We start from the raw sequence: 12,260 nt of genomic DNA, 5'->3' as shown, positions 1-12,260 counted from the left end.
TCTTACGTTAGTTTTATCGCCCTTCCAAACGCGTTGGGCGCCATGTAGTGTAGTTCCTATCATCCCAATAGGCTCTGCGCATTGGAATAATACCTTCAATAGTATAGGCCTAGACCAGACGTTAACTAGGTCTACTACTGTCGATATTAGACTTAAAGTTTTGGGTTTGCCAGCTTAGCTCAGAGTTCACTAGAAACTTTCTCGAATGTTCAGGAAAGAATTAACTTCCCTGATTAGACAAGAAGGGATTTAGTTTCTGACAACCATAGAACATGACAACTTTGCTCTCCCCTAATCAAGAGTGTATCTCGAGAGTCGTGTGAACAAAAGGCAATTTATTTTACTCAGTCAGTACGTGCATTCTTAGTCTCATCAGATTGTAGAGAAAAGGAAGAGACGGGCGTGTTCAATAAAAGATGTTATTTATTGATCAGTCTCTTTTCTCATACAAGAGAAATGGATCGATATTATTGCAATACTTATAGTTAAGTAAAGTGCATACATTATAAGCAGAAGTATAAAATAATACTGTAAAAACATTGATATGGTTTCTAAGCCATATGAAGGTTTAAAATGATTAAAATATATTACATACACATATACATTTGACTAAACGTACTCAACTGGTGTTTCTAAATACGCCTACCCCGTGTACCTGACCTAAGTCTAATGTGTGGGCGGGAATAGAAAGTTACAGTTTAAGTTAAGTTTGTTTTTGCCAAGTGACTGACTAAAGAATTCTCTGTGAGGGGTTATTCAGTTCTGTACCTGGAAGTTAGGATGAATGAGGGATGGTATCTCTCTCTCTGGTCTCGATATTCCAGGCTGCCTGCGAGGGCTACCCGGAAGCGCCGGTGCTGGATCTCTCGGCAGGAGAAAGCAGCGCGTCTCGTTCTCAGCGCGTCAGGAAGGCGGGGCTGCGCCAGCGGGGTCTGCTCTGCTCTGGGCTTCGGCAAGTATGGCTGCTCCGTCTCGTCACCACCGCGTGTGTTTGCATAGGGCAATATCGGTAATATTTATACCTTTAAGGTGCCGAGATTGACGTAAGGATGGACATAGATACGTCAATAAAGATGTCATACGACTTGGTCGTTAGCACATTCTTTTGCTGAAGTTCTCGGTGAAATCAAAACAATGGCCGCAGGGTTTTTCCCAGGTTGTCATAGGTTTGATTTGTTATGAGAACTCCGTATGCCTTATCAGGGGCTGGAGGAATATCGCTTGTCTAATTAGATCGCAAGCGTTATGACCTAATCAGATAACACGTTCCTGTGCCGTAGTGTGGCTTTGTCAGATAACGGTATCTGCATCATGGGGGTTTGCTGCCTCATGGGCTGACTGCTAGTTAACTTGTTAGTTTGCTAACCAGAATAGGGTCAGGAATAGGGGGATCGATTCAGAACCTATAGGAATACATCACACTACAATACTCTGGTACCATAACTTCCCTGCACCTAGACGTCATGCCTAACAGGATGTATGACGTTACAATGCAAACTATTACAATGCATACTTTTGCAAGGCGTTTTTTACAATACAACTTCCATAACAACGCATGCTATCACAACTCAAGCCATTACAACGCATGTACCATTACAACCAACATAAATTACTATTCTAACACTGCCGGGTGCTTACCTCAGGGAAGGTGCTGGTCACTGAGGCATATGTCTTGTAACGGTATGTGTTGTAATGGAACATGCATTGTGTTGGCTGCGTTGTAAAGGAATTGCTTTGTATTGCCTGCGTTGTAATGGATGTCTCCCTGCCTAACATGGCAAAGACATTACTCTATAGATGGATCCCAACAAATACAAGAAAGACAGTCACCCAGGCCCTTGTCAGCAGCAGACTCGAATACGGAAACGCCCTCTATGCGGGAGCCCCAACCAAGCTCATCAATCGACTACAACGCATCCAAAATGCCATGGCACGACTGATCCTCGATGTACCACGAAACAGCCACATCACCCTCCACCTGAGAAACCTGCACTGGCTCCCCGTCAACAAGAGGATATCCTTCAAGCTCCTCATCCACGCACACAAGGCACTCCACAAACCAGCCCAGCCTACCTCAACAGACGCCTCTCCTTCTGCACCCCCAACCGCCTGCTAGGCTCCGCTGACCTCTCACTCGCCACCGTCCTGTGCATCCGAAGAACAACCATCGGCGGGAGATCCTTCTCCCACCTCGCCGCCAAGACATGGAACACCCTCCCACTGAGCCTACGACAGACCCAAGACCTGCAGACCTTCAGGAGGACTCTAAAGACCTGTCTATTCGAACAGTAGTGCCCCCCAGCACCTTGAGACCCTCGCAGGTATGTAGTGCGCTTAACAAATGACTGATTGATTGACATTGGGCTGCAAGAAATGTGCTCTACCTCTGTCACACAAGACCACCCTAGACCTGAGTAGAAGCAGAGAAACACAGTACCAATCTGCCACGCCACTTACATAGCCAAAAGTTGCACTCTTGACCTTCCAAAAGCACGGAAATATGATGTGCACAGTGCACGTAAAAACACAGTATGTGGTTTGTAAAGCTGATTATTTTTGAAGAAGAATTTTATGAAGTTGTGGGGTATAGGACTTTGCTATTCCACACACCAATAGTGAGGGTGTAGTAGGGTCAAAGTAACATCACAGTAATTTCTTACAGAGAGACGTCAGAAGGTTCAGTCCCTCGGTTTGGCTAGGGTTCAGAAATGGACCTGAGACAAAGAGCCTGACAATATTGCAAGGCACTGTCATGAACTATACTGTAATTGGGGTCACCACCAGGAAGGATCAAGAGGTACATAAACACTGGAGGAATCGCCAATGCTGGTTAAGACTCAAGGTCCTGAACATACTTGTGTTCTCCACCCAGCTCCATAGGGAGATTTTCTTGCAGCTCACCGCACAGCAAATGAAGGTCCTTGAAAAGACCTAACTTAAACTTCATGCTCCCAGTAGAGAAGCACAATTAGCAAAATGGCAGCAAGTACTTTTCCTTGCTCCGGGTGTGTATACAAGGTGTCCTTTGTAAACAAATATTTTATAGAGCATTTTGCATGTTAATTTGCGAACAAGGCAAAAGGCACATATTGCAGCTGGAGCTCAATATATTGTACAGTAGATGAAGAACCGGATTAACCCACTTGCAGGGTCTCGGCGGCGGGGGAACCGCCCAAATCTTCCATACCCTTCATACGTAGTAAAAGGAGACACAGGAGCCTTCGTCTGCAGGAGGAACCCAGATTTATTTCAATAGCCCGGGCTATGGAACAGAGTCCCAAGCTAGTCAGAGACAAAACCCAGGAGGCTGCTACTTTACTCTGTAGCTTACAAGCCTTTTATACATTTCTCATACCATTCTTTTGGCTGTCAGTCCATTGTCCAATCAGGGCAGTGTTTGTAGTTGATAGCTTGATCACGTCGATGCTTGTAGTTGGTGACCTGGTCAAGGCTTGGTACACAGAGCATTGTCCACTCTGTGCTTGTAGTTGGTGACCTGGTCAAGGGCTTGGTACACAGAGCATTGTCCACTCTGCTTTGATCATGGCTCTTTCTTTCAGGTCATTGTTCAATTGCCTGATCAAAGCCTGGTCTTTCAAGTCATTTGTTTATTTACCCTGATTAGAGTCCAGCAGTCAGACCATTGTCTAGATAACCTGATCACTGTGTCAAGGATGTTTTATCAGGCTGGGAGCAGGAGAGGAAAAATGAATCATTCACTCGGGGTGAGCGCCATGTGGCTTTCTGATGAACTGAAGAGAACAGGGGGTTGGGCGGGTGACAGTTCCTGGGCAGAAATGCAGGCCTGCAAAAATGGATTTTTGTCGTGCTGATAGAATTTTCCTTGTACATCAGGAAAAACGACCAGGTGGGTTCTGTGAAAGTGTTTCCCACGAGATGGCAATGCAAAAACCAAGGGAGTCCTGTTAAAAATTATTGTTGATCGAAAAATTATTTTCCTCAGTAGATATGTTTGGAGAATAGGTTTATATACAATGGTATCATCAGTAGAAGTGCTGGGTTCTAGGAGTGGAGTTTGCACCATTGAGCAATGTTTAAACCTCAATTTATTAATAGGGAAATACACAATTGCACAGAAGTCACCTATTTACCTGGCTTTTATGGCCTGACCTCAGCTTTCCACTATGTAAACCCGTCACGGCTGTGGTCAATCCTATTACACTTTGGTTAGACGAGCCCTTGGTAAATTTTTTTGCACATTTACACGATATGCACTTTATGAAAAATGTTTTAATTTACCTTATTTTATATACTTTATCATGATGCAACTGTGTATTTTAAATGCTGAAATGTGATTTGTGCTTTTATTGATATGCATCTATCCGAATAAAGTAATTGAATTGAATTGAACTGAAGTGCTGTACATTTAGGTATTCCACAATATCTCAATAGGCAGATATAGTTCTGTAAGGTCCGCCACTATAAACAGACTAGGTCTGCTTAAGCAGCATATCCATTTGTCCCAGTAATCGACCGTTTACATCCAAAAGGGACATATGACAGTAATAAGCATCGGAAGAAACAGAAACCGTAAACCAACAATCTCAGACATAACTGATGTAAAAAGATTTGAACACATCTCACCAACTCTCAACGCTCTCAACTGGCTTCCCGTGGAAGGTAGATGTATTTACAAACTGGCCTGCATCACAGACAAGGCCCTTCACGCCCAATCCCCCAACTACCTAAACAGCAAACTAGTAAAAGTAGGAAAATCCAGAACTCTGAAAAGCACCAACTCACTTCTTCTCATCCCTCCGAAACTGAAAAAGAAAACGCCTCAGTGCCGATCCTTCTCTGGTAACATACCCAGGATGTGGAACAAACTCCCCATTGACCTCAGATGCAACCTTTCCTTCTCTTACTTCAAAAAGGTTCTGAAAATCCTTCTCCTCAACCAATATTGTACCGACCAGTTCAACTAACCTAGGCACCAATAATCTATTGAACTCGCCCCTCACTCTGACCTTCAAGGATGGGGATTATCTGACTGTGTCAACCACCTGTGTCTTTTTCTCCTCACTTGATACAGAAGTATTATGTCTTTGCTTATATCTTTATGCATCCTCATGTCCTGCAATGTTATGCAATTTTTAATTTCCTTTGTGTATGTAAAGCGCTCTGATACCCATAGGTCTAGCTAGCGCTATATAAAACTTTATATAAATAAATATAAACAAATAAATTGTCTTAGTAACACAGTGAAAATATAGTCAGGCAACAGAATCATGATTGGTTAAGGAAAGGGAGATTGGGTGGTCGCGGCATGCAGTGTCACTTGTTGATCCTGAGCCCTAGCCTGACCAGGTATTTCTAGCAAAAGAGGGCCAGTTCAGATTGTGGGTTGGTGCATGTTGCAAAATTATCGCTAAGGGTAGGAGTGTGAGGTCTGTGTCACAGGGTGAGTCACATGGAAGGCAGTGAGCTTATGTAGGAAGTTTGTTGTCTCCCCATTGGGCACCAATGAACAGGAGAAGCCCATTCTATCATGATGACAAGGAGTATTTGAGGAGCCCTAAGGCCTCCTCATTGCAAAGCAGCGCGCTCTCTGACCTGGCCCAATAAAACTCCATTCGATGTCAGGAGGCTGTTGCAGGGGAATGCAGGCTTTTCAAAGGCATGTTAGGAAATGCAGTGCCAGAAGAAGAGCTAAATACAGAAAATGGAACATGGCCTTATCTGTATTAGGATGAGGGAAGAGGTGAAGGGCACAGGTCTCCTAACTGTTAAGGTTGCTGCATCCAGAGAGCCGATGCGAATGATCCCCAACAGATGTCCAGAAACGCTGTAACAAGGGGCCCGTTCAGGACATATGCTGTATGTCAGTGAAGAAAAGATGGCATTGAGGAGATTGAGAGTGGGCCCTGTTTGAGCTGCCTGCTTGGTCTATAGGCAAGTAGTGGGGTCTCTACATCTTGTAGTTGACTCTCAACTATGCAGCACTCAATAACCGCCACACCTGTTACAGTATCCTCGAATCACCACTTTTAGTGCTTCTCACTCAACCTTGATGGAGGAGGCCAAATCCTGATTCAGTTCAAAGTATTCAGTAATGTTCCCAAAGTGACTCCCGAAAGGAAGCTTCTTCCAGCACTCTGGCTGCATGTCTTATGTGGATTTCGGAAAGAGTGTACAATCCAAGGTCAAGCTGACTAGCAATGGATTGTGATCAGAAAGCGTATGTCCTAGGTAGTCAGTGTATGTTACATAGGGGCAGGGAGCCGAACTGCCCACCATCCTGTCCAATCGTACATGCAATTGAGGCGGTGAAGAGTAAAAGGAGTATACTTTAAGAAGAGGGTTACGTTGGTGCCAGATATCACTGAGACTCCAATGTTGTAGCCACTGTACAAAGTGGACAGCAATACGCACTGCGGGGGCTTGAGTGAGAGCTAGGAAGGACCTATTTAGGGAAACATCCACCAAGTAATTGAACTCCCCTCGAATGAGTCAGGGAATGTGTGCCCACTGTGCTCGGTGCTTAGATAACAAGTCAAACAAGTATTTGCAATGCAATAGCTTTCGCATGTTTTTAGATTTAAAGCTGTTGGCGTTGTAATGGAAATGTTTTTCACTTATGCGATGGGCGGGACGGGGCGGTAAGCTGAAAAAGCATTGCTATGAGTCGCAGAAGCTGCGACCTTCGAAGGGGTCGTGGGTGCAGGTATGCGCAGTTGTAAGAGGGGTCCCACCTAGCCAAAAGTGTGTGATTCTGAGAAAGTAAGTCATCTCCCTATACCTCGGTTGCTTACCTGCATAAGGTTGAACCCCGTGGTGCCTTGAGGCCAGTCTTCCTTAAGTGGAGGAGATCAATAGAAAGCATCTGGTCATCGCTGGTGGAGCCTTGACAGCCTGGATTGGGCGGTCACAAAATGTCCAAACCCATCAGCTGTGCTCAGACCGACAGTGAGACCAGGGCACGGCTGCAATTTAGGAATGACACCAGAGGTTTATTTGGAGCTGTGAAATGTCATCTGTTCAATACAAAGATTGTCTTCTTAAAGGTGCCCTGTTACTTCTGTCCATTACTTTCGCCTTGCCTTCACAGAGACAATGTTTCACCTCGGCTGTTAAGAATATAGATATTCCTGGGGTTTACACTGAGTGGGCTCTATGTAAACATATTATACATTCACATGGGCTGCAGAGAGGATTCCACACACCACTAATGAAAGGACAGCAAGGTAAGCATCCCATTGACTGATCCATAAGGTATTGTGCACACCACATCTTTCACATCATTTATCCCTCCCTGAAATCCACGGAACTCAATAATCGCGTTGATTCAGATTTTCACAGAAGGGCCAGAGACATTAATTTTAGTTCGGTCTGCAGCGCGGTCTTTCACAAGCTAATAGTACTCTTCTATCAGCTTTTAACTTCTTGTCCATCTTTTCCTCCACCACTTGCATGAGATGCGAGGCAAAGGGAAACTGAAAAGAAACACAGAGAGACCTCTGAACTCTATTATTCCAACAAAAACATTTACTAAAACAGGATTACGGAGACCATTCGATTTCTTGTCCCTCCCGAAAATGTGAGTCAAAAGAACAATCCCCTAGGGAGCAAATATTTAGACACCAACACTAAATGTCACATACACCACCAAAATTTCTCATTTAACCAGGGTGGACCAACCAAAAGTAGCAAGTTACGTGAACTAAGGAATCAAATCAGTGCAAAAAATATGTAATATTGATTTTTACTGATTCTTACAATTTATTACATAGTCTTTTACATATGATACCTAATCACAGAATTAAAAATTATACATTTCAAAAACAGATATGACTTTCATATATATCATTCAGATTTGAAAACAAATAATCACAATAAGCAGCAAGAAAAATGATTTCAAATCAAGAAGACATCACGATAGTCAGACCGACATATACATAAACTTTAAATGCACACAGCTAAAAACAGCAAATTCATGTTGTATGTTAATCATACAGTGTTGCATTTGTCATTGATCTGTGATGTATTCCAACTCAAAGCATCGACGCGTATCAGTGGGTTCAACTTAACATCTCCCCACCTTCTTCAGGAAAGTAAAAATGCTTCCCACCTCGAACCAATAATTCTTATTACAAGAGAAACAATCCCTTTCGTTATTCAAAATGGCATACCGCTCCTTTTACCAAAGGTTCACTTTATTGCATAAATGGTAAAAGCAAGAAGGAAATACTCTCAATCTGTTAGGAATGTCCAGACTAGTATAGTCTTGCTACCACATCCACGCGAGGGAAGGCAACTTCTCACTCCGTACGGTATATATAGAAAAGCTTATCTGTAAAGTGGAAAATCGTTCCTTGTATCGGGGATTCAGCACAGGGTAATCTGCCTCCGTGTACGTGTCCTCCCAAAAACATGTACACTAACTTGCATGATCGCCTGCTTACTTAGCGTGACTCTGTGTTTCCATCACAAAAACAAGTAAAAACATTCACAAAAAAGTGCGCCAGTTGGCACAGATGTCCAAGTTGTATTTAAACCTAATGCATTCCAAGATAGAATAGCAGCTTCTGAGCACACGTTTAAGTCGGCTGGTTCCGTGCAGTGAGGAGGGAAGTAAGAGGAGGGGCCATCACATGCTATAATTGAAAGAAGCCTTTGAACGCCCTGGATGGCCAACACAAATGTTCTCTTAATGAAATTGCCTGGGTGTCAACCAAGCACTCAGGGGAGGGACGTTAGAAAACAGTCCACCAATGTGGGGGGGCAGCATTTTTGGATTGGCATAGTAGAGAGTGCCTGGCGGTCGATGGGGTTGGTTGAAGCCCATATTGTAGATACATAAAGTCGCGCAGAGCATTGCATGCACGCTGACTCTAAGCTCGACCTAAAAAGGAGAGTTGATTGATACTAGGGGCTTAGATACTGCCAAATAAAGTGAGGGTGACATTGACATAGTCATGGAGTAAAGCATTGCGACCATCCTTGTCTAGTACAGTGGACTGCACTTGGAAAGGAATTCCCGGACGGATCAATATCAACATGCCCCATGAAAACGCCGAATAATTTGTTGAAAAGATGTTCCCCACACCTTTGCATCTGTTGCATCTTCGGTGTTAGCAGGTGCATCTCCTGCAAGAGCATGATGTGGGCCCCCTGCATTTCAAATAGGAGAAAACAGAGTAACATCTGCTAGCTGTATGCAATGTGTGTACAGAGAGTCTTGCCAAACACAGGTACCTAATGTATGATGACTTACCCTATCATACTGTTCTATTCTACTACAAAGTTAACATATATGTTAGAGCTGGATAACATCACACAAGAGGAGGTTGTGCTGTTGCCCCTATTTAGTTTAGCTCAGCATGCCTTTAGATAAAGTACCACTTGCCTGAGCACTCAAGCAAATTTGTGTATTTGCCAAAATATTAACCCTGGGCGTAGGACTACGCTACGCTCATGGAGCGTACGTAGTTTGCACAACTACGTGCTACGTGAATTGCATGTATCACAGTGCAAAAACACGTAGCGTAGCGGGCATTTTTTTATTGCTCGCAGTCCTGAACGTGAAGTTGGCGACCGCAAGCGAGCAAAATAACATCCTGGCGAGAATTTTTCCTCGTTCCCGATCAGCAACATCAAGTTGGCGATCACGAGCATGGATAATAAACCTCCTGGCGAGATTCCCAAGGCGGGGAGGTCAGATTTCTTATTGCGAGTGGTCGCGTATGCTCGCAACCGCTCGCAATGAGAAACTACCAGTCTGCGCTGAGAAAGTTGCTGCTCAAGTACAAATCTACTCGAGCGGCAGAAAACAACCACTTGCACTGTGCAAGATGCGGTTTGCAATGATTGCACAGTACAGAAAAGCATCCGGCACTGTGCAATCAGTGCGAACAGCACTTTCCCTACCGCACTACGCAGTGCACCTAGCTATGCGTAGCTTGTGTAGTTCAAAATGCACTTTGAATAGCTACGCGTAGCGCTACTACGCAAACTACACCCAGGGTTACAAAATATGTCTCAGCACCAAACTTAATTTAATCTTGGCTACCAAGTTCTAGAAAAGTGAACAAGAGCTTTGGGGTTTTGCACACCAATGGATATTTGCTGCCTTACATTAACATTATATTTCAAGAGGCAGGAATCATCATGACAAAATAGAAAGATTGGATTGTTTTTGAATAGAAATTAGTTTCTGGTGAATGTGCATGAGATTTAATGACAAGATATTTGTGGAGCGGAGAGACAAAATCAAATCAATCAATGTGCAAAATAGCTTTACCTTTGAAGTAGGTTCTGGATAGTGGGAATGTTGTTTTGCTCGAGTATGAGGAAACATTAGGCTTGGTTGAGACCATTGAATATGAAAGGAGGGGGTCATTACATACATACACCAGGGTAGGAATGTAGGATGAAAATGTAGAGAAAGTATGGTAGGCCCCAGAGGATGGGTTGAAGGGGGATTGAAAGGATGGAATCAAAGTTTGCAAAATCAATATTACAGTAATTTAGGTATCTTAGATGATAAATGAGCAATGTTTGTGGGGCAGGACTGAACGTGATATTAAAAACACATTTTATTTGAGATGTCATCAGTGATATCATGAATGATGTAATATGTGACATCATCAGCAGCGCATTGCGGGCGCTCGAGTTATAGTTAGCAGAACTAACTATAACGGAGGAATTTCTATGGTTTTGTACGAATGAAATGTCTGCTAACTATAACACCCCTGAAACCTATGTTTTTTTCAGTGAATTTCTAAGGTTTTTTAAATTCTAATTCCTAACTATAACGTCTCTGTAACCTATGGTTTTTTCAGTGAATTTCAAAGGTTTTTTAAATGCTAATTTCTAACTTTAACGACTCTGAAACCTATGTTTTTTTCAGTGAATTTCAAAGTTTTTTTTTAAATGCTAATTTGGTTTTGTAGGAGTGAAATGTCCGCTAACTATAACACCCCTGAAACCTATGTTTTTTTTAGTTAATTTCTAAGGTTTTTTAAATGCTAATTCCTAACTACAACGTCTCTGAAACCTATGGTTTTTTCTGTAAATTTTCAAAGGTTTTTTAAATGCTAATTTGTTTGCCGTAACGTCTCTGAAACCTATATTTTTTCCAGTGAATTTCAGAGGTTTTTTAAATGGTAATTTCTAACTATAACGTCTCTGAAACCTATGGTTTTTTTCAGTGAATTTCAAAGGTTTTTTAAATGCAAATTTTTAAGTGTAATAGTAGTTATACCTATTTTTTTGTACTGAATTTCTACAGTTATTTAACTGTTTATTTATAAATATTCTATTTATTAAACAACTTTATATATTTTTCTGAAAATTGCAAAAAAAATTTTTTAAATAAATTTAAAACTGAAATATTTTTAATTATTTTGTTTTATTTTTTTATTTTGATATATTTATATAATTTTGTTTTGTATTTTTATTTTTTCAAATTTTTGGGGGGATTCATGCAGCCAAAGCGTGCCTACCGCAGCGGGTCCGCGTATTCTAACTGCCATTTTGGAAAAGTCGTGAAGGATCCGCGTATGGTGAGCGACGAGTGCGTGTTTTTTTCAGTTACGTCATATACGTACAATGTTACGTGGTGTACGCGACCGGTATGCGACCGGTCCGCGACTCCTGCTCCCACGCATTCAAGACACATGCACATTACAGTACGCGACACTTGCGCGGTGGCGGGCCCCACGTGACATCATATACGTACTGGGACGCACTGGGCACGCGACTCCCTCGAAATATTTTTTGTTCTAACATGTTAGGGCAAGGGATTATCTAAGGTATTCATAAAAATAATATATTTCTACTTGTAATAAACTTATATTATTTTTAAATATATTTTCGCGAAGTCGCGTCGTGTGCGCGCTTCATGAAACGCATGGTGCGTGGATCTCATGTGACTTAAAAAAAAAAGATTTGATTGGTTCATCACATTTCCCACTGTAACTATTGAAGGACCCTACCCATTTTAATTATTCTTGTTGGAGCATCTTCAGAGGGACATCTTTTTTCCTGCAAGAACCTTTTTTTTGGTGTTTTTCAAAAACTAGCAAAGAAAATGGCATCTGGACAACAGCAGCAGGTGGAAGAATCTTCGGATAAAGAATTCTTGGAGGAGGCACCACGTAACCAGAGGCCAGAATCTGTAGTGTGGAAGTTCTTCACTTTTTCAGCGTTAGAAAAAAAAAAAAAATCCCAGAAAGGTGACCTGCAAAATTTGCGACAGAGTGCTCTCAAGAGGCAGTGAGAAAAAGTATGTGGCACTG

The sequence above is a fragment of the Lissotriton helveticus genome, chromosome 6 (genome assembly GCF_964261635.1).
Source record: "Lissotriton helveticus chromosome 6, aLisHel1.1, whole genome shotgun sequence".
Lineage (NCBI taxonomy): Eukaryota > Metazoa > Chordata > Amphibia > Caudata > Salamandridae > Lissotriton > Lissotriton helveticus.
Note: the sequence above shows the minus strand (reverse complement) of the source record.